Below are 24,273 nucleotides of genomic sequence, written 5' to 3' on the forward strand. Positions count from 1 at the left end.
GCAACGCACACGGTTGCTTTAATGTTGATGTCCACTCTTGTTATGGAGCTCTTGTATATTGAGCTTTGATTATTGGCCAGGCCACAGATTTCATCTTACTTAATTCTCCCAACAACCCCGTGAGATCAGTAAGTGGTGCTATTACCCTCAATAGCTTACAAATGGGGATACTGAAGCACAGAGAAGTTGAGTAATTTGCCCAAATGATTCAGCCAGTTTGTGGCAGAGGCAGGCTTTGCACCCCATGGCGTAACACCAAAGCCCACGCTCGCACAGCTCCTCTACGCCACTCCTCAGAGAATTAGAAGAGCCTTGGAAGGCAAAGCAGCTCCCCAAACACAGAAGCAGAAGGGAGTCTATTAGACACTTTCCAGGGGGTCACTTTCTGAAAGTGAAAAGCCCTCTCTCTGCTTTAAGGGAGGTGTCGGTGTTCCGCAAACACGGTCAAATGCGTTGCCTTCCACTGCCCTGGCGTCAAGCCATCGGAAATTCACCAGGGGTTGCCAAACGCCATGGGAGTCCCCTGAATTTATATGCAAAATGTTGGGTGGCATTGGGAGAAACTCGACAGTTTTCTGGGGGATCTGGTCATCCAAAAAGATTAAGAATCAGCCTCCTCATGCCTGTATTCACTGCAGCATTATTCACAATCACCAAGATATAGAAACAACCCAAATGTCCTTCGATGGATGACTAGAAAAAGAAAATGTGATACACACACACACACACACACACACACACACACACACAGAGGAATATTATTCAGCCATACAAAAGAAGGAACTCCTGTCATTTGCTACAACACGGATGACCTTGGAGGACATGAGGCTCGGTGAACTAAGCCAGACAGAGAAATCAATAATGCGTGATGTGACCTACATGTGGAACCTTAAACAGACAAACAATCCAATTTCGTTAAAACAGAGAATAGAATGGCAGTTGCCAGGAGCTGGAGAGAGAGGGAAATGGTGTGACAGAGGCCAAGGGGTACAGACTTCCAGTCCTAAGAAGGCTAAGTTCTGAGGACCTGACGGATGCTTGGGGACTATAGTTCATACCACGGGATTGTGTACCTTGTAGTCGCTGAGAGTAGACCGTGAGCATTCTCGCCACAGGAAAGGGGGGCGGTTAACTTGCAAGGTGATGCATGTGTCGTCAATCATCTTGACCTAGTAATCAAACCACAGCGTCTCTGGGTAAAAATCACCACGTTACACACTTTAAATATATGGTTATATTTGTCGATTACTCAATTAGAACATTAAATTTTTTTAATTTATTTTTTATTGGTGTTCAATTTACTAACATACAGTAGAACATTAAATTTTAAAAGAATCGATGTGCCAAACAAACACCGGATGCAGCTGGGGCTCACCGGATGTTTCAGCATTCAAGGGGACCTTAGGTACCCTCAAGACCAGGGTCCTGATTGTGCTGAGAAGGAGAACAAGGCCGAGAAGTGAGCTGACTTGCGGAAGCCACGTGGTTGGTTAGGCCCGAGGCGGGGCCTGGGACCCAGAGCCCGTGGCACTGGCCTCTCCCATGGGAGTCTGTCGCACTGCCTGGCATTCCACCATCAGAGTTCCCTTCTGAATTAAGAAGCCCTGACTCCGCACCCGTAAGCCACCGGAGGGTCCTGCCACATGCTCTGAGGCCCCCGTCCTTCCCCTTTCATGCCTTCTTGTTGCTGCCGATGTAACTGTCCTGCCCTAGAACCAGGCCCTCTGAGGAGCCCTATCCGTGTGAAGAGTAGGTGTTATCTGCTTGCCATCGTATCCCAGGAATCTAGCACATGGTGGGACCTTAATAAATATTCACTGTTTGGAAAAAAATGACTGGACCCCTGCATGCACAAGGGGCAATCGCCTTCTCATAGAACGGCCTTCGTCAGGCTACGCGCGGCTTGGCATCGGCGGCTACCTTCCTCCTCGGTGCTAGCTGAGACGAGGCGCCAGAGGAACGAGGATGGGTTGATGAGGAGGGTGGCCTTTTGAGGAGGGCGGGGTGAAGCAAGAATCCCAACAGATGTGTCAAGGTCCAGAGAACCTGACCCAGATCGAGTGGGGCAAGCTCAAGGGAATGGAGGCGTCCCGGGGACCCTCACACAGACCGCTTGGCCCCTGATGCCATGGAGGCTGCAGCCGTCCTGCCAAACCAGGGCCCGACCTCCCCAGGTCCCAGCAGGTGCTTTCCAGCCAGGAACTGTACAGTCATTGCTTGTGTCCTTCTTCTTCACCAAACACACCTTCTGAGCCATTAATTTTATTGCAGCGTGCAGGGAGCTTGCCAAGAACTTCCTGTAGCTTGTGAGTCACGGTCTCTGAGCACAGAACATCTCCCGAGGGAAGCCATGGCTGCAGGGCCCCGAGCCCTAAGGGGAGCTCTGCCCAAGGGAGCCCTGCTCCAAAAGCACCCTGGGAAGGCCCCGTCAGAGGTGCTGGGGTGAACCGATCAGGGTGCCGGGGAAACCGCACTGGGTGGCGGGGCCTGAAAGACCTCAGAGCAGACAGGAAGCCGGGCACTGACCTGGGGTGGGCAGCCTGACCTTCGTTCCCAGGAGCCCCTGACCGGGCTATCGAAGGAACCAAGTGAGAAAATGGATGAGATACTGTCCTGCAAGCTTTATGCACTGTTACCTCTAGGCGCTGTGATTAAACAAAAGTCAGACATCGGACCTACAAGACATAATGTTCCCTGCCCCTCCCTTCTATCCCCTTTGAGTCCCACTCTGCAGGAAAGATGAATGAGGAGGGAGCACTCAGAATGTCTTGATTGTGAAGTCGAATTCAACTGGATGTGCTGCAGGTGAAGGGACACGGTCCCTTCACTACTGGGCAGCTTCAAAGACCCGTACAAGGGACACGGGAAGAAAGGGTGACATTCATGCCCGGGGCTGGTACCCACAGACACCTGCAAGCCAAATGCAGAAATTGCAGCCTGTTAAACAAAGCACATACTTACCGGGGGCGGGGGGTAGGGAGAGAAGAAAAAATAAATTAAATTATATATATATTTTAAAAAGCAGCACATACTTGGCAGGGTTGCCGCTACATGTGGAACATGCCTACTTGTTCTACTTTGAATCAATCAACAAATATTTATTGAGCGCCTGCTGTGTGCCAGAACTGTGTTGGACACGTGGTTTCCAGAAGCTCTCCAGGATCTTTTTCCCCCTTAGAACTCACGCACTCTGCAACTAAAGGCCGGCATGGCACATTAATATTCCCATCACTCCTCTGCCCCAGACGATGAGGCAACAGAGACGGTTCGGGAATTTACCTCCAACTCAAATGCTCTTGTTTTCCCAGTTTGCGATATATTTTTCTGCTCTCTGCTTTCTATAGAATCTGCTCTCTTCTGCTGCTTCTGTTCTGACTCTCACACGGCCACACACACACTCGGAGCTAACATCCTGACGATTGCAAGACACTTGGCTCCTGACGCTCTCAGTTTCCCCACCTGACAATTGGGCGTGTTGGAGAAGATAAACTCGGAGGGCCCTTGCAGGCCTGTCCTAGATGCTGAGGTCCCAAGCAGGCAGGTCTTCCTTTTTCAATGAGCAAAGGCAGCTCAAGGCAGGGAGAGGCACCGGGGCACGGGCGACGTCGAGAGCAGGGACGCTAAAGCTGTTGAGTTGCCAAGTTGCTCTGCTCTGAGCCCAGCATGTAACGGCCTCAATTACAAGAGGCTCTGAACACAATTCAGCTTGTCCAGAGCTAGAGGGGAACCAGGAGGCTGGGGGGGAGGAAGACCAGTGACTGATAAAAGGGTCAAAGTTCTTGAGGAAGCTGTTTTTCATGAGGCCTTTACCAAGAAGACTCTGGCCTGAAGCTGAGGTTAAGAAGAAGGATGGCTTCTCATCCCTCTTTGGACTGGACATCAGCCAGGCGGCTGATGCCTGGGCCCTTGGACGCCTCCTCCAAAGATAGGCCGTGGTAGCCCAGAACATGACCCACCTCCAACACCTGTAGCACAGCACAGAAAATACTCCAAACTGGGGCACCTGGGGGTGGGGGGGCTCAGTTAAGCATCTGACTCTTGGTGTCTTGGTGTCAGCTCAGGTCATGGTCTCGTGGGTTGTGGGATCAAGCCCTGTGTGGGGCTCTACACTCAGCGGAGTCTACAGGAGTCACTCGTTCTGCCTCTCCCCCAGTTTGTGTGTGCTCACACACACCTGCTCCCTCTCTCTCTCTTAAAAAAGGAAATAAATCTTAAAAAAATATATTTCCAAACTTGCCATAGCCTTCTCCAACCTCACCAGTCCTTAGAGCACCATTCTGAGAAACGGATAAAGGTATAAACAGAGAAGGAGAGAACAGCCCAGAATGACTAAGTTGATCTGCTTTAAAGTGCAAGGACTAAGCAACAAAGAAAATAACTCCTTCCTGGTGGAGGAAGCAGAAAAAAACCCAGCCAATAGCCCGAAAGAGAGACAGAGAGAGAGAACACAAAGAAAGAGGGATACCCCAGGAGGGGACAGCTGCTGTACTGTGCAATGTGGGGATGTGACACTCAAAAAGGATGATTTTGCTATGTATCATGACGTGTAATGTGTCTCCTCCAATGATTTCAATAAAAACTCAAAAGGCTCTACAAGACCTTCTTGAAGCTGGAAATGTTCCCCTGAATGTTGTCCTTTGCCAAGACTGTTGCAAAGGCATCCCGGTTGCCTTCCGGCGAGCAAGCTCTGGGAGAACACTACAGCCTGAGGTGACCTCAGATGTGTTATCTGCTGGGTTCATGGACATTGCATCAAGGAAAGGACCTGGGGTTTGAAGTCAAAAGACACTGGGTCCAATTACTAATTGCACAAAGGAATTATTCGGCCTCTCTGCTTCCCCATTTTGAAAATTAAAAAAAAGATGATGCTTTCCAAGCTGATAGTTTCTATGGGGTGGTCCTCCACCAGGAAGCCACGAAATCACACTGAGCTTTTCACAAGCACATGTGCCCATAAAAAGGAACAAAGTCCTGGCACATAGGCTACAACATGAATGAATCTCAAAAATATTACACTAAGTGAAAGAAGCCAGACACAAAAGACCACATATTGGTGATTCTGCCCACATGAAAGGCCTGGAAAAGGCAAATCTATACAAATAGGGAATAGATTCGTGGTTGCCGAGAGCTGGGGGATGAGCGTGGGGAATGATGGAAGAGGAACGAGGAGAGGGTGAGGGACATGATTTAATCTCAGATTGTGGTGAAGGCTGCACAACGAATACTAACAACCATTGAACTGTACGTACGCTCAAAATGGGTGGATTTTATGGCATATGACTTAGGTCTCAAAAATCCTTTTTAAAAATATGCACTGCCCCTCATCACCCCCTATGGCAGTCCTCGTGGGGGAGAGAGGGGAAGAATTCCCTCCGGGTGGTTCTTATCTATGCGTCCCCATAAGACTCATGGACACAAGCCTTTAGTCCTCGGACAGGGGTCCATGGGGCCAGCACCACCCTATGAACGCGGGATGGAAATTCTGAATCAGAGGCCCCACTGCAGAAGCACGATTGCGGCTTGAAACCAATGAGCATTTTAAGGTTCGAGAAGCAGCGCTGTCCCTGCAAACAATGAGACTCGTGCCCTTGCAAGGTCTTCTCTTTCGTCATGACTTCATCCTTTATGAAGCCAACATTTGCCAAGAAAAGTTCCTTCTCTGAGAACATTCTAGCCTTTCAGACCCAGGTAATGTGGGTGGGGGGATGGGGGGGCAGGCAAATACTCTTCTCCAAATAAGGTGATTCGTTATTGGCTGTCAACGACAGCTGTCACCACCACCAACCAACGTGGCCTGCCCGCCCCACAGCCTTGACCAGATGTTGAGCGAGGCGGCAACCAAGGCTGCAATCCCGGGCTTCGGAGGAATGTGGGCTCGCATCTCCCTTCCTGGATGGATATTAGGGAGTCCAGATGCCCACTTGCTGGAGCCCAGAGCCCTTCCCGCCACCTGTCATGTTGGTAAGCTGCCCCCCGGATGTTTCGCTCAGCAATCCCACTTAGCACAAATATCAGATGGTTGGCATTGCGTACCGCGGAATCACCGGGGCGCGAGCAACGTTTCCATCTTCTGATGCTGCAAAGCGAATGGTACAGCTGGGGCCTGGCTTCTCACTGCTCTGCTTCTGGCCTGAAGGACAAGCAGAAATTGGGTTTGGAGAGCTGCTCTGGGCAGCTTCTGGTAGTCGCCGGAGCTCAAGGCTGCCCCATCCCCCAAAAGATACTGGCATAGAAGGCTCACCTCTAATATCTATATAATAGGGACTTTTCCTTGCAGTTTTTATTTTAAAACATGAGAGATGTTATCTCAGTCATGTCAGAGGTTTTTGACAATTGCTAAACCACAAAACTGGTTGGAAAGCATCACGTCCTTTCTGTATGACCCCGTCACATTAGGCAAGGCGTTTCTGCAGCCTGTGCTGCTCCGGTCCTCGGGGTGACAACCCAGCCCAAAGTTCCCAGCTGCCTTTCTTTGGTCCCACGGATATCTTCATTTTGATCTTTTTTTCTTTTCCCCCACATCAACACCACCTCCAAAACAGGAGTGGGAGAAGGTAAAGGTCACTAAAGCCAGGTTAGCTAGGCCTCTGTTGTTTGGGAGGCCTGGGGACAATAGTGGACAATGTTTCCATTTTCCCGGTGGTGCTCCTTGAGTCCAAGAATCAAAATCACGAGACAATTCAATCAAGGAGGATGGAAGAATTTTGAGCCAAATATTTTGAAAAATCAAATACTTTAGAAATTGATACAAAAGCACATGCACAAAAAAAAAAAAAAAAAAAAAAGCACATGCACCCTCTTTCCACCCGTGAGAAGCGTAAAGGATTTCCTAAACTCTGCCAAAGCGCAAAGATCTTTTTCCGCATGTAGTGCCTCCCTTATGGTGGATGTGGAGGCGAGAGAAGAATGCACGTGGCATGGTCTCTGCGGCCCTCAGGCCAGGGCTGTGGAGACACCGCTGGGAAGGTGAAGAGAGGAGGGAGACCATCCGGAGCTGGGGCAGGCTAACCATGGCTGACCATCCGTGGACACCCGTGGGGCTGCTCCCAAGACAGCAGCCGGGGAGCTGCTTGAGGAGTTAAGGCCCTGGTGGTGTTCCCTGCACACCATGGAAAGGACGTGGGTCCCCTCACGGCTCCAGCTGCACGTCCCAAGACTTGAAGAGATACCCACCTGTACTATGCCACTGGATGTGGGCCAGGTCTTGCAGCCCACGCTCCCAGCCCTAAAGCGCCACTTCTTTTTTACTCTTTTAGCATTTTTATTAGTCTTTTCTTCAATGTCAATGTAGGTAACACACGGTGTTACATCAGTTTCAGGTGTACAAGATAGTGACTCAACAATTCCATACATTACTCCGGGCTCATCGCGGTAAGGGTGCTCTCAAGCTCATCACCTATTTCACCCATCTCCCTACCCACCTCCCCTCTGGTAACCACCAGTTGGTCCTCTAAAGAGTCTGGGTTTTGGTTGGTCTCTTTTTTTCTTTGTTTTGTTTCTGAAATTCCACATATGAGTGAAATCATAGGATATTTGTCTTTCTCTGACTTGTTTCACTCAGAATTATGCCCTCTGGATCCATCCATGTTGTTGCAAATGGCAAGATTTCATTCCCTTTTTGTGGCTGAGTAATACTCCACATCTATCTACCTATCCCTATGGATGGACACTTGGGCTGCTTCCATAGTTTGGCTACCTTAAATAACGCCACAGTCAATATAGAGGTGCCTATATCATTTTGTTTTTTTTGTTTGTTTGTTTGTTTGTTTTTCTTTTTTTTTGCCTATATCATTTTGAATTATATTTTCATATTCTTTGGGTAAATATCCAGTGGTGGAATTATGGATCAGATGGTAGTTCTATTTCTTATTTTTTGAGGAACCTCCATACTGTTTTCCATAGTGGCTGCACCACTTTGCATTCCCACCAATAGTATGCAAGCGTTCCTTTTCCCCCACAACCTCACCAATACTTGTTGTTTCTTGTATTTTTTATTTTAACCACTCTGACAGGTGTGAGGTGATATCTCCTGGTGGTTTTGATTTCCATTTCCCTGATGATGAGTGATGATGAGTATTTGTTTCATGCGTCTGTTGGCTTTCTATAGGTCTGTCTTCTTTGGAGAAGTGTCTGCTCATGTCTTCCACCCTATCTTTTTAAAATGGATTATTTGGTTTTGGTGTTGAGTTGTGTAAATTCTTTCTATATTTTGGACGTTAACCCTATATCAAATATGTCATTTGCAAATACCTTCTCCCATTCAGTAGGTTGTCTTTCCGTTTTATTGGAAGTTTCCTTTGCTGTGCAGAAGCTTTTTATTTTGATGTAGTCCCAATAATTAATTTTTGCTTTTATTTCCCTTGTCTTAGGAGGTTTATCCAACTAAAAGCCATTTCCAACAGAGTCTGACTCTACCACCACCTACATATCATTATGAACAGCAATATTCAACCTATCAGAATCAATCCCAGAGATCATAATGACCAAAAATTTAAAAAAAAAAAACATATCCAAACCATGGCAGCCTTGTATAAAAAAAATTTTTTTTAAAGTTTAACTACATACTATCAAAACCACATGTCATCAAAAACCAGGTTCAGGTGATAGGTCCCACATTACATTTACCTTCCTATAAGAAAGATGGTACAATACAATCTGTACCTGTTAATATTACGTACCTGGCAGCCGAAACCCCTAACTCTGAAGCCAGACGACAGCTTGGTGATTTTGTTTTGCACATTGTCCTTTCTCCAAGGTTAAGTGGGTTTCGTGGCACATAACGCAGCTGAAAATTATTGTGGGGGAACATCTGTTGTATTCTCCTCGATGAAGGCAGGGAAAGGGTGTATGGATTAGTGACTACACTGTTTGTATGGGAAGTCTGATCCTTCCAACTTGGCCCGAAACAGAGTTCCAACTGGTCAGAACCAGACACATCAGAAACCTGGCTCTAATCAGACGTAATATAGCTGGGGGCCACCTCAACAGCACTTGGCAACTGACGGAGCCTTTGGCAGGTCCTGAGAGTCTCCTCTGAGCGACTCAGAATAGAAACAAAGTGTTTAACATATTGGAATTTGGGGAGAGATAATAAATTAAATGTCAGTATGATGGAGTAAGTAAAGGAACCTTACTGGGGTAAGTAGGTACTGATTGCAACTGGAGACGTGGGGAGAAAACGAATTGCACTTGGCAGCACGAAGAGAAATGACAAGATGTGTCAAGGTTAAAGAAAGATCTCTTTGATGTGGGGACTTGTGCTGGAGCCTGAAGGGGGGCTATCACCTGGGTAGGAAAGAGAGAGGAGCTTTAGGAGCTTAGAGTGGAGAATGAGTGATCCCCGCTGACGGAGAGAGTTAATGTTGGGGATAATGAGAAACTGGCTATGCGGATGGGACCAGACGGAGGAGGTTGGCTTTTGATCTTCTGCTTATGATGATGTGAAAAATTGTATCTTGCAGGCCAACTTCATTTGATAGGGAGCACCTGCCCGGGACGCTATGTCAAGGCTCTCAGGCAGCGCTTGGGCTTTTGAGAGAAGGGCCATGACGAGGTAGCAGCGTCCGCCCTGGGAGTCGGACAGGATGCGCAAGCCTCGCGTCTGCTGGCTTGGCCCTATAAGAAGGAGGGCCGCAAGAGCTTTGAAAGCAAAACTAACTCAGTGGGACGGTGTTGATATCAACATGCCTATTACAAGGGGAAATTTGCCCCTAAAATCTTACATTTCAAACTTTGTGTTGAATAAAGGACGCGACAGTGACTATTATCTTGGATTTACCTTGTTTATTGATTTGTCCAATAAGTCTCTCTGTGTGCCTACCAGAAGCTTGGCACTAGGAATCAACTATAGGCAGGATGAATGTTGCCGAGCTCCAGGAGTTCACAGTCTAGTAAGGGAGACACACAACTAAACCAATCTCCTGGACCACAGAGACGTAAACTGAGGCTACTGCACCATGGGCCGAAAATGGCCACCAACAGATAGCCACGACCCTGGACAAATCCCTGGAACCTGGGAATGTTCATTTACGTGACCAAAAAAAAAGGTCTTTGCAGATATAATTAAGTTAAGGATCTTGAGATGGGGAAATTAGTACAGATGATCTGCGTGGGCCCTACATGCAATCACACGGATCCTTATAAAAGGCAAAGCAGAGGGAGGTTTACCACACACAGGAGAGGAGAAGACAATGTGGCCATGGGGGCAGAGGCTGGAGTGATGCAGCCACGAGCCATCAGCCAGGGGATGGTGGCGGCTGTCAGAAGCTGGAAGCTGGAAGAGGCAAGGAAGGGACTCTCCCTTTCTGAGTCAGCAGGGCCCTGCCAATACTCAGATTTTGGCTCAGTATTACTGACTTTGGACTTTGGGCCTCTAGAACCGTGACCGAATAAATTTCTGTTTTTGATCCACAAAATTCATGACTATTTATCCGGAGAGCCATAAGGAACTAATACAGATTCCTTGGGAGCTCATAGTAGAGTAGCTCCTCCAGGGTTCCTGGGTCAAGTCTGGGAACCAATTCTGGCTAATTTAGGCAAAGGAAAAGATCTAGAAAAGCTGAAGGAAGCGGCTCACTAAGGCGGAAGCACTCCAGAAGGCTTCAAACACCAAGTGGGAGGACAATTCTTCCAACAGGCAACTGCTCCTGCCACTGGAAATAGGAAATGATTTCTGGCCATCTCTTCTTTCTCTGTGTCAGTCACTCACAATCCAAAATTCCAGAAAATAGAATCTGATTGGATGAGACTTGGACTGCCAAGGGGTGAGAGAGGAATCTGCCCCCATTGAGCTTCCCCCATGAGAAGAGGAAGGGATCCCACAAATACTACACATGAGGGAACTCTTTCCCCAATTCAGTAGGGGTTCTGGATGTTAACAACCAGAAACAACAATAAAGGTTCATAGCAGGAGATACCTAATTTGCTCTTGGGAGGCTTTGGGGAAAAGTGATATTGAAGCTGAAACCTAAAGAATGAGTAGATGTTGGTCATGTGTGTTCATAGAACTAAGTCCCCCCACCCCACCCCGCAGCCCGGATATGTTGCTATCTCAGCCAATGGACACACTAAGCACTGACCAGCTCATCAGCATCCTCTCCCATCCTGACTTCTATTTCACCCCTGATTACCAAGGGATTTGGGAAGGAGAAGGGAGAATATGGGGTTCAAACCAAATTATCATGCCTGAGCCTTCCGGCCTTCACGGTACCTGCGTCCCCAGGACGTTAGCTTGGAATCCCCCATATATCCTGGCCCTGGGAGCACACGCCACCACGGCTACTACTAATGCGGTGTGTATTACATTGCTTAGCAACCCCTCACTGTTTGTGTGACGGACTCCTTGCCTGGACACAGGAATAAAAGCTTAGCTCTCTGGAGAATGTCACTGAGTCACAATCCTACTTTCATGAGATCAGGAAAGAACAAACATGATCTGTCTACGTGGTTGGCCACAGCGCCTCAGATGGAGCTCTGGGACCTTCAGGTGAGATGACTCAGAAGAGTCGGGGAGGGTAATGAGAATGAATGTGGATGACAAGTTTGAAGAACAGGCTAGGAGTAAATTTGATTAACATGCTCCTTCTCAAGAGGCCGGATAAATCCAGTGAGGGGTTTCTGTCCGCCAGGGCACCAGAGATCAGGACGGCAGGGCGGAGATGGCCAGTAGAGTCAGTAAAATTTATGTCACGCACAATCGCCTGCCATTGTTCTTAAATTGGGCCTTCACACCTAGAGGTCTCCTGGGAAGATGTAATACTCGTGACCTCTGGGTAGGATTAAAACTGAATTTGCTGAATTTATTTAGCTAAAGCATAAATATTCCGACTGTTCACACATATCCTATGCTGCTTTGGCTATAAGCGAGCTTCTAAGCAGGCGATTCGCATTCCGAGCACCCCCTTGGCCCGGCTCGCCCTTGCCCTCACACCTCGTGTCGTCATCAAGGACGCGAAGTCAGAGAAGGGGGTCCAATGACCGTCGTGCCACTCGGTGGCTGGCACCACGAACGGCTCTCCAACTCCCACACTCCTCAGCTGCAAACGGGGCGACATAACAGTAATTCATAGGGCTGTTCCTGCACCTTAGTAAGGTGACGTCAATAAGGCACTCCTGGCTGCCCGGCACGCTCAGCACGCGGGGAGTGCTCACGTGGGCCTGGAGCCCGAGCCGGGCCACCCCCCTGGGAGCGTCTTCTCTGTGCAAGAGGGTCGGCGATGGTCTAACCGACCTCCTGAGCGTATCCGAGACGCGGCGTACGGAAAGGAGCTGGCACAGGACAGTCAACTGACATTCCTTAATCTGCGGCAACACCTCTTCTGTTCCTTCCCACTGCTCCCTTCCATGTGGACTTAGCTAATGCTCACGTCGCTGGGCTTATCTGGCTCTTTCCTCCAGAAAGACAAATTTCGCTACGTTACTAAGACTTTTATGAGCGACTTCAAGAGAAAGACCATTTCCTCTATAGCTTGGTGTCCCTGATGCCTGACACAAGGTAGATACACAACAAAGTTAAAATTAAATTTAAAAAGAGTTTCTCCTCTGTCCCTGACTTCTTGCCTTACACCACCTCCCGACAGAAGGAACCCCCATTCCACCTCACCCCACTCCCCCTCACTGCTCCTTGAGATTTTATTTATCAGTTTTATGTGACTGGAGGTAGGCTTAGAAAGCTCAATATTGATAATGAATACTGAATTCTGAAAATCACAGATCATTTCTTCTCCCATGAGTAGGATTAAGAAAATATTTCTAAGCCTCTTTCTTCAAACCGGTTAACTATTTAAACAATTATGTGAAGCTGGTGGGATTGGTGGGGGAGGGGATTCACGTAGCCCTAAAATATAGAAGTTGATCCATTAAGGCATGGAAAAACTGTATATATAAAAACTTCAATTCAATTAGTACAGGAGTAAATAGGACAAATAAATAAAGTAGTAAATAGTGCAAATAAAATAAGCGGTATACAGCGCACAAATAAATCAACTCCACATAGTAAGGGTGCATATTCAAAAACTATATACAGCCAAAAATGTTTAGAGATCGTTGACTTAAGTTGTGTATTTAATGCCACAGTTTTCCATTGATCTTATATCCAAAACTTATCATGACGTTTTAATTTCGTTCCTGTGGATGTGTAATTAGGGTCCACCACATGCAAACTCCGTATACGGCTTTCGAAGAAGGTCCACCGTCTTTATTACACTTATGGTGAGGAGAGAGAAGGGAAGGGAAGGGAGCAGAAAGGAAGGGACCAGGGGATTGAAAATCTTTTCATCTCAAGAGAAGAACTTCGTGCATCCTGCTAGCATTTCTACAGCGAACACCCACGCGCTAGCCGTTGTGGAACAGAAACAAACAGAACCCAGGCTTTGTCAGCCAAGGTGGATCAACACACAAACTGAACGGAGTCACCAGGGACCAGCCTTCTCCCCCCGGTAACACAATCTGTGGCAATACCTGATGCGCCAGATACCTGATGTTGGACCTGGCCAGGTACCTGATGTGCCCCCCTCTGCCTGCTGGCCTCTCCCGGCCTCTAACCTGCCCCTGGTCCTGGCACTTGGCTCCTGAAGTTGTTCGTAACGACCCGCCCTGTTGCCCTATTCCCTGCTCGTCCGTTCTTTAAGGGGGTGCTAGATCATGGCTGCCCCAAGACTGCCCCAGGCTCATGTTGGCAGGAGGCCATTGACTCAAATCGCCTAAACAGAGCAGTTACGTGAAACTCTCTTCTTAGAGGAATGGGTTTTTTTGTTCAGTATTAAATATTTTTAAAACTTCCTCCGTTTCATTATTGAGGTTTCTCATTCCCCTGTCCAGCCATACGGGCACAAGTTTCAGTGCAGTATCTACTGTCTACAGCTGCCCGGAGTGCAGTGTACACCCCACTTCCGTGGGCAGCTCTTGCCCCCACACCCAGGGCTACCCAAGGCCTATTAAGCTGGTTTCTATCATCTAGGAAGTATTCCCCTTCTGTTAGTTGAATAATCCTTTATTCATAAAACAGGTCATTAATGAGTCAGCCCCAGCCTTAATTGTTTGGGCAAGTCATGACTGACTAAGTCACTTCCCAGACTTGTGACCCAAGGGTTCAGTGCCAACAGCAGATAATTGCTTTCTCTATTTTGTCACTTCGGGGCCAAAGGCTTAGCCAGCTGGAATATAAAATTAACTAGTAACAGAGACAAAATATAACGACATCTTTCAATACAAATACGGTTTTTCATTTAAATGAAATTTCAAATTTTATGTTATTGTTAAAATGCTTACGACCCTTCGACACTTCACTGAGGCTCTTCTTAAGGACTTCCATATCTTCCCCTACCCAACCTCTTATATTTGGGTTCTCACTCTTCTAGAACATTTCCCCTCTCCTCTGACGCCTTGAAGCCTGAGCCATCTGATCCACTTGTCCAAACCTACCCAATGGCCAAGGTCTAATTCACGTCACACATCCTCCCGAAGCTTTTTTGCTGTTTGTAGCCCGTGTTGACCTTCATATTTGTAACAGCCTCGTGCACGGTCTGTCATTTAGTCCACTCTGTGCTGTTCTCCAATGATATGGGGAAGTCTTGGGTGAGCTGAATAATTATAAGCACATTTGCTTTCATCACACTATAAAACTCAACATTCAGTATCATACCGTTTACGAAGCTACATCCAATCAGCATATTTAAATCTTTGACCTTGAGGTTGCCTATTTCTGTGCTAATCAGAGGACATGGGCTACTACGCAAAGGCCTTGGTAAGAAGGAAAAACATTGTTCCTAGAAACAAAGCATGCCGGATTATTGAGCTCTTAACCTAAACCTCCATAATATATATATATATATATATGTATATGTATATATATAGTACTTTTTAAGTTTTTAATTCCAGTTAGTTAACATACAGTGTTGCATTACTTTCAGATGTCCAATACAGTGACTCAACACTTCCACGCATCACCCGGTGCTCATCACCACCCTCCTTAGTCCCCACCACCTATTTAACCCATCCCCCCACCCACCTTCCCTCTAGTAATAATCAGTTTGCTCTTCTAGAATTAAGAGTCTGTTTCTTGCTTGCTTTCTCAATCCCTCTCTTATCTTTTTCCCTTTGCTTGTTTTTCTTTTATTTCTTAAATTCCACATGAGTAAAACATATATTTGTCTTTCTCTGACTTATTTCATTTAGCATTATCTCTAGCTCTATCCATGTCATTGCAAATGGCAAAATCTCATTCTTTTTGTAGCTGAGTAATATTATATGTATATATATATCTCACATCTTCTTTATCCACTCATCAGTGGATGGACTCTTGGGCTGCTTCCATATCTCGGCTATTGTAAATAATGCTGCTATAAATAGAGAGGTGAGCGTATTCCTTTGAATTAGTGTTCTTGTATTCGTTGGGTAAATATCCCACAGTGTGATTGCTGGACTATAAGGTAGCTCTATTTTGAGAAACCTTTTGAGGAACCTCCATATTGTTTTCCACAGTGGCTGCTCCAGTTTGCATCCCCACCAACAGTAAACAAGGCTTCCTTTTTCTCCACATCCCCACAAATGTCTGTTATTTCTTGTATTATGTTTCTAGCCATTCTGACATGTGTGAGGTGATATCTCATGGTTGTTTTTATTTGCATTTCTCTGATAATAAGTGATGAAGAGCATCTTTTCGTGTGTCTGTTGGCCATCTGTATGTCTCCTTTGGAGAAATGTCTGTTCATGTCTTCTGCCCATTTTTGCATTGGGTTATTTGTTTTTTGAGTGTTGAGTTGAATCCGTTCTTTATATATTTTGGATACTAGCGCTTGGACATGTCATTTGCAAATATCCCATTCTGTAGGTTGCTTTTTAGTTTGCTCTCTTTGCTGTGCAAAAGCTTTTTATTTTGATGTAATCCCAAAAGTTTTTGTTTCCCTTGCCTCAGGGACCTATCCAGAAAAAAGTTGCTATGGCCAATGTCAGGGAAATTATTGCCTATGCTCTCTTCTAGGATTTTTATGGTTTTAGGTCCCACATTTAGGTCTTTAATCCATTTGGGTTTTTTTCTTGTTTTTTTGTTGTTGTTGTTGGTGGTGGTGGTGGTGGTGGTGGTCTTTAATCCATTTTGAATTCATTTTTATGTATGGTGTAAGAAAGTGGCCTAGTTTCATTCTTTTGCATATAGCTGTCCAGTTTTCTCAACATCATTTGTTGAAGAGATTGTCTTTTTTTCCCATTAGATATCCCTTCCTGCTTTGTCAAAGATTAATTGACCATATAGTTGTGGATTTATGGTCTGAATTTTCTATTCTGTTCCATTGATCTATGTGTCTGTTTTTGTGCCAGTACCATAGTGTTTTGATTTCTGCAGCTTTGTAATATAACTTGAAGTCTGAAATTGTGATGCCTCTAGTTCTGCTTTTCTTTTTCAAGATTGCTTTGGCTATTCAGGGTCCTTTGTAGTTCCACACAAATTTTAGGATTGTTTGCTCTAGTTCTGTGAAAAATGCTATCAGTATTTTGATAGGGTTTCCATTCAATGTGCAGATTGCTTTGGGTAGCACAGACATTTTAACAATATTTGTCCTTTCAATCCATGAGCATGGACTGTCTTTCCATTTCTTTGTGTTGTCTTCAATTTCTTTCATCAGTATCTTAAAATTTTCAGAGTATAGCTTTCACCTCTTTGGTTAGATTTACTCCTAGGTATCTATTTATTTTAGGTACAATTGTAAATGGGATTTGTTTTCTTAATTTCTCTTTTGCTGCTTCATTATTGGTGAATAGAAATGCAACAGATATCTGTACATTGATTTTATGCAACTTTATGGCAACTTTACTGAATTCACTAAACCTCCCTATATATTAATAACACAGTTCATTGAACTTTTTCATTTTTAAAAAAGAGTACAGGGATCCCTGGGTGGCGCAGCGGTTTCGCGCCTACCTTTGGCCCAGGGCGCGATCCTGGAGACCCGGGATCGAATCCCACGTCGGGCTCCCAGTGCATGGAGCCTGCTTCTCCCTCTGCCTGTGTCTCTGCCTCTCTCTCTCTCTCTGTGTGACTATCATAAATAAATAAAAAAAATAAAAAAAAAAAAGAGTACAAAAGGTTATAATACCTGCCATGTTTATTTCAGATTAAGTTTTAGAGAAATACAGTGTTATAGGCATACTGGAAGTTCTTTTTTTCCCAGTCCCATTACTCTACCTTCCTAGCCATTACCAACTAATATCATAAATTTGTATGTATCCTGACTACATAGTTTATGTTCATTATACATACACTCACACTCAAACACACACACACAGTGGTGCTCTATTACATTAGCTGCCTCTAATGAGCCACACCTCCTGAATTTCACCCCATTCAATAGACACCCTCCCTAGAGCTTGAGCTGGTCTGTGAGTGGTGGGACTGACCTGGGCCAGTTCCATGCCTAGACTTTAAAAATTCATGGCTGCTTCTACTTTGGTACTTTTGGGATCCCTGACCTGCCATGTAAGAAATGCAGCTTATGTGAGAGACCATATGTAGAGTCCACACGTAAAGGCTACAGAGGAATGAGAAGTCCTAAAACTGCAGGAAAAAGAGAAAAATCCAGCTGCCCTGGGTGCCACTGACCCCCAGCTCCAGATGACCTGCCAGACACCAAGTGGCTAGTAAAACCAGCAAAACTATCCAGCTGAGTTGAGCCCAAATTGCAAAATTTTAGGCCAAAAACAATTTTTTGTTGACTTAAGCCATAAATTCTAGGGGGGTCTGTTACAAAGCAATAGATAATCGAAGCATGTATTCATAAACAATGTATGGTAATATTTTATGAGAGTTTTTAAAATTTAACATGAATGCCATCACTGTTCATAATATTCTTTGTTTTTTCTTAGTATTATGCTTTTAGGTTTATTACTATTAAAACCATAGATCTAATTTTTTCATTTTAATTCCTGTCTATTCCATTTTATGAGTAATACAACTTGTTTAAAATATTGGGTTGTTCCCAATTTTCCTCCATTGCAAACAGAGAAGCAACAGACATCCTCATGAAAGTCTCCTGTGTTTATATGAGAGAATTTCTCTAATTTAAATACCTCAATATTATTAAAGATTTTCCATGCACCAATATTATCCCCATTTTACTAATGAGGAACCTGAGGCTTAGAGAATTTAAGTGACTAGCTTAAAGTCACACAGCAAATAAGTCACAGAACTAGGATTTACATAGGTTTACTTGACTATAGAGCCCACATCTTTAACCTCCATACTGTTCTGTATACAAGTGTCTTATGGACCTATGTCTGTTGATTTTGTTTCTCCACCAGAATTAGAAATCCTTTGAGGGCTTATAATTATAATATAATTTATAATAATAATAGATTATTATGACTTCATAGCTTAATAACCACTTATAATGTAACTACCATGTGCCAGATGTTGTGCATAACATTTAAAATATTATTTAATTTCATTTCATCCTCACACAACCTGATGATTTAGGCACTATTCCCATTTTACAAACAAGGAAACTGAAGCACAGTGAATTTCAATAGCCTACAGAGAGTCACACAGATAGACAATGGCCAAGATAGGAGCAAACCCAAGTTTTATAAGGCTGAAATCTTATCCAAGTTGGAGGAGGGAGGCTCTTAAAAAAATAGAATTCAAGTGTAGAAATACAAAAGAAGAATGAAAGTGAATATTCAGAATAAAGCAGCAACCACTCCTAATTATTTAACTCTTAGATATGCAAGTCCCTTTCTTCTGAAATAGATTTAGACAATTCCCCTGGAAGGCTTATAAAGAAAACATGTCCTGGTTGCTGCTGGCTTTCCCTCACCATCTAGAACACTCTGCAACTCCCTTCACTCACAAAGCCTAAGCAAGGGAGGGGCTCTGAGGCTGAATTAACTCATGACAAACCTGCCTCCAGGCAGACCTGGGATTTAACCTGGGTCTAGCCTTCTCCAAAGCCCATCCTAGGCACCCTTTTTGGATTCACATAGTCCAAAGGGCCCGGCACTGGTCCTCAGTACGTATTAGGGAGCCATGCTCTTATATGCTGCCCACCTCAGTCATTTTTCCTCATCTTACACAATTAATTTTCTTCACAGTATCTATCATTAACTGCAACTATCTTACTTGTGAATTTTGTTTATTGTCTGTTTATCCCACTAGAACACACAGGCCATAGGATGAGAGACCTTGTCTGTGTTTGTACCACACCGTATCCTCAATATCTACCATAGTGCCTAGGCCTCATTTACAGTATCAGTGAACATCTATTGGATAAATGAGTAAACAAATGCTAGCTAAATGAATAAATTAAAATTCTTTTGGATTAAGATAGCTTAAAGCTTAGAGAAGTCATACAGAAAAAAAATTTATAACAGAGTTCGCAATATTTGAAATGAATTCATGTAATCGCCTTAAAAACAAATTCATATTTTGCACAAATCATGCATTGTATTAAGCTCATGTTCTTATGAAAATGTTAAATATTTAAATCCCAGGTACAATCCACAGTTCTTGAGCAAGAGTTATTCTTCTTTAGTAATTATAAGAAGGTTGCAAACAAAAATAACAATATTCAAGAATTATCTTTATTAATATGATAATCAAAAAGTTCACATATATTGAGAATCAAATCTAAAAGAATTAACAGTAGCAGCTTCTTTTTCCAGTGGAGAAATGCAAGTTTTGCCACTTCATGGATGATTTATCTTAACTTGGGAAATTATCAGGAAATCAAAAAAAGAGAAATGTTTGTTTCTAAACTATGAATCACATAAAAGAATTGCAGCAAGTCTGTGTTTTATACATTTTCACACTGGTCTACTTGAAAGACTATTTCATTTTGTATCCTCATTTCACATCTAACTAACATGATTAAAATACAAGATAACAACTTTGTTTTCTTAAATTTCATAATTGTTATTGAGGAAAAAGTACAGACTACATAAAGTTATTGTCTGAGATAAATATTTGAGGTTAAAATGTCTTTTGTTTTCTGCTCTTCGATTAAGTATGGTAAAAAAATATCCTCAAAATAACTATAATTAATGTTTCATTTGGGAATGGTTCACTTCCCTGTTTCCTTTCCAAACACCCCACAAACCTCTGTTTCTGCTTATTTTGGTTAACAAGATTTCCAAATCTTCTTCCAGTATTCTGATGAAAGTATACTTTCAGTATCAATTTATTTACATTACTGCCAAATGTATGGGATGAATGGTGTTGGGACAATTGACTAGCCATCTAGGGAAAAATAAGTTAGATATCTCACTCCTTACACCAAAAGAAATTCTAGTGGAATAAGAAGAAAGAAGAAGAAGAAAGAAGGAGGAGGAGGAGGAGATAAAAAAAAAAAAAAGAAGCCACAAACAAACAAGAAAAAAAAAAACAGGGAACTTCTACTTCTTGTAATATAACTTAGGTAATGCAGCTAACTATCCTGCCGAGAACAACAACGCAAAATATTTTTAAACACACCCCTACCACAACACCCAGCTACTCCTTGCCTAAGTATTTGCCCAAGAGCAATAACAGTATATGTCCACACAAAAGACTTTACATAAATATTCATAGCAGTTTATTTGCAAGAGCCCCAAACTGGAAACAATCTGATGCCTATCAACAGATGAATGGATAAATATATATAAAATGGAATACTGCTCAGTTTTAAAAAGGAATGAACTATTGATACATGTAACAACACAGATAAATCTTAATTATGCTGAAAGAATCAAAAAAAAAAAAGTAAATTTGTCCATGTTCTCATTTATATAAAGTTCTTGAAAATGCAAACTAGTTTAGAGTGACAGAGGTAGATTAGTGGTTGCCTAAAGATGGGGAGTTGGGATGGGCCAGAGGGTAGGGAAGGAGGGATTACCAAGGGACACAAGGAAACTTTTCAGAGTGATAAATATGTTTATTATTTTGATTTTGGTAACGGTTTCATGGTTATATACATATATCAAAATGTACATTTTACAGGGTGGCCCGGGTGGCTCAGTGGTTTATTGCCTCCTTCGGCCCAGGGCAAGATCCTGGGGTCCTGGGATCGAGTCCCATATCGGGCTCTGTGCATGGAGCCTGCTTCTCCCTCTGCCTGTGTCTCTGCCTCTCTCTGTGTGTCTCTCATGAATAAATGAATAAAATATTTTTTAAAAATATACATTTTACATATATGCAGTTTACTGTATGTGGATTATACCTCAATAATTACCTCAGCAATATTTACAACAACTTCAAAAATATACCTCAACAAAGTAAGTCTCTTGAACCAGGTGGAGATGGTTTAAAGAAGCTGTGAAGACTGACACACCCAAGATCCAGGAGAAAGAGCTCCAGAAGGTGAGCCTGGTATTTGGGGTCATTTCTCCTTTGAGAAGTCTTACACATGTTTGCCTTAAAAAGAAGAAATACTGAAAACAAATGGACAAATATTCAACTTAAAAGGTTAAAAAAAAAAAAAAAAAAAAAAAAACAGAGCAAGCCCAAAGAAAAATAAGGAATAAGAAGTAAAATAAGAACAGAAATTAATGAATCAGAAAACAAGAAGTTAATAGTATAAACAATAAAATCAAATGTTGAGTTTCTGGGGTTTTTTTTTTTAAGACTAATAAAATAAACAAGGGGCACCCAGGTGGCTCAGTCAGTTGGGCATCCAACTCTTGGTTTTGGCTTAGGTCAAGATCTCAAGGTCCTAGGATCGAGCCTCACTTAAGGCTCCACACTCAGTGAGGAGTCTGAGGATTCTCTCTCTTCCTCTCCCTCTGCCCCTCCCCTTGCTCACACACTCTCTCTTTAAAATAAATAAATCTTTAAAAAAATAGACTGTGGCAAGGTTTATTAGGAAAAAAAGAAAAAAGCAAACATACTAGGAATGAAAAAGGGGACAGAACTACAGAGGAAATAGATACTAAAAAGCATAAGAAATATAAAACTTTATGCCAATTATTTGAAAATGATATATATTTGAAAAAATATTTGTAGAAAAATATCAAAATTGACTGATGGAAAAATTTTCTAAACCTAAATAAACCAAAAACCATTAAAGAAAGTGTTTCAATGTTTAAAAAAATCTACTTTTCTTGAACACACACACACATGCACACACGTGTGTGCCATAAACACCAAACCTAAAGAGTTTTACAGGCAAGTTCTAGCAAATAAATACTCAAAGAACATGCAATCTCAATCTTATGTTCCAGAGCATAGAAAAAAATAAGACAAATTCTACAGCTCATTTAATGAAGCTAATGTAACCATTATACCAAAACTATGTGAGAATATGACAAATCTCATCTATGAACATAAATGCAAAAGTCTTAAAAAATGTTCTTAAAATCTGAACACATATAGGGGCACCTAGGTGGCTCAGTCAGTTAAGCAACAACTCTAGATTTCGGCCCAGGTCATGATCTCAGGGCAGTGAGGTGAAACCCTGCATGGGGCTCCACACTCAGCGTGGAGTCTGTTTAAGATTCTCTCCCTCACTCTCTGCCCCTCCTCCGCAAAAATAAATAAAAAATAAAATCTTTAAAATCTGAATACTTAAATATATTTCTCTTGACTAAACTATGCTTATTTTAGGGATACAAACATGGTATAATATTATAAAATGTATTAATATAATTTACCTCATTAACAAAGCAAAGAAAATTATGTGATGCTTTCAGTAGTTGTAGAAAAAGCATTTGCTATAGCTGAAAATACATTCATAGTTTTTTTTCAAAGATTGTATTAATAAGAAAAGAATATCCTTAATCTGAGAATGGGAATCAACCAAATACCTACAGCACATATCTCACTCAATGGCAAATGTTAGATCCATTTTTTTTTTTTTAGATCCATTCTCTTTAAAGTAGAAGTCAAGGATGCCCACTATCACTGATTCTATCCAATGCTATACTGGAAGACCTTGCTAACACAGTAAAACAAAACAAAAAACTATATAAAATCTACAAATGAGTAACAAAACTGTCATTACTCATGGATAATATATCAACATAAATAACCCCAGAGAACTGTAAACTATTAGAATTCAACAAGTTATTGGCATACAAGATCAACAGGCACAGATCAACTACTTTTCTAGGCAACAGCAAAAAAACAAGTAACAAAAAGTAATTTCTAACATCATGTCTTTCACAAACAATAAATACCATCTGGTGCCAAGAGCTAAATCTACAATTTATGTGCAATATTTTTATGGAAGAAAAGTCACAAGACATTATTGAAGGAATAAATAAATGGAGAAGTATGTGATGCCCATAGATGGGGAGTCCCAATATAACCAAGAGAGCAAGTCTCTCAAAATGAATCTCTCAAAATGGTGCAAAGGCAAAATACCAACAATGTTCTTTGTTGCCACTTCACAAGCTAATTCTCAAATTTATATGTAAATGCAAAAAAGCTAAAAAAAAATGGCCAATGCATTTTTGAAGAAGAACACATTTGGACATTAAGCTATAGTAATTAATATAGCATGAGTGTGCTGCAGGGGTAGCCAACTATATCAGTGAGAGGTAACAGAGAGCCTCTGAACAGAAACAAATACAAAAACTTGGTATTTGTCAAAGATAACACTGAAAAACCATGGGAAGAGAATCAACCAGTCAGTAAATGGTGCTGGAATAAATGGTGATCCATAAAGGAAAAAAGAAAAATCAGATCCCTCTTAAGCAGCACGTATGAAAATACATTTCAGGTAGATTAAGTACTTAAATGTAAAAAGGAAAACACTAAAGCTTTAGTGCTTTCACTGCATTAAGTGCACAAAAATAAATTTGGGAGCTTGCTTATACTAGAGAAAAAAAAAGGAGGAAACAATCTAAATATCCATCAATAGGAGAAATAATGAATTGTGGTATATTCGCACAATTGAATAATCCTCAGCAATTAAAGCAATTAAAATGAAAAACTAGTGCTACTTGTGTTGGCATGCATAACTTTTTTTAATATACAGAGTAGAAAGATTACATGGATATAAAGTTATATAAAGTTTTATAGCCTGTAAAGCAATGGTATAAAAAACTTTATGGACAAATACATGTATGGTCAAAGTATAAAAATATGTAGGGGGGATGGTAAGTACAAAATCCAGGATATTAATTCTTTCTGGGAAGAGGTCAGAAGAGGGTTTACTACATTTGTTAGGTTTTATTTCTTAATGAAGAAAGATTTAAGCAAACACAGCAAGATGTGATGACCGCATAAAGTTGTAGGAGATGTGCAGACGTAGTTATTACAATGTTGTACCGTATACTTTCTTTGTATATTTTAAAGTATTTCCCAATTTT

At 42.6% G+C, this 24,273-nt stretch overlaps 1 long non-coding RNA gene across 1 annotated transcript; it reads right to left on the minus strand.

Annotated features, from left to right (window-relative positions):
* Nucleotides 1-1,071: 1,071 nt before the first annotated feature.
* LOC111093215 lies at nucleotides 1,072-16,970 on the minus strand. Its single transcript, XR_005381246.1, has 3 exons — nucleotides 16,916-16,970; nucleotides 6,034-6,130; nucleotides 1,072-1,169 (listed from the first exon to the last, which is right to left on the minus strand). It is a non-coding gene; the product is annotated as an uncharacterized LOC111093215 (long non-coding RNA).
* Nucleotides 16,971-24,273: the final 7,303 nt, after the last annotated feature.

Source organism: Canis lupus, chromosome 29, assembly GCF_011100685.1.
Source record: "Canis lupus familiaris isolate Mischka breed German Shepherd chromosome 29, alternate assembly UU_Cfam_GSD_1.0, whole genome shotgun sequence".
Classification (NCBI taxonomy): domain Eukaryota; kingdom Metazoa; phylum Chordata; class Mammalia; order Carnivora; family Canidae; genus Canis; species Canis lupus.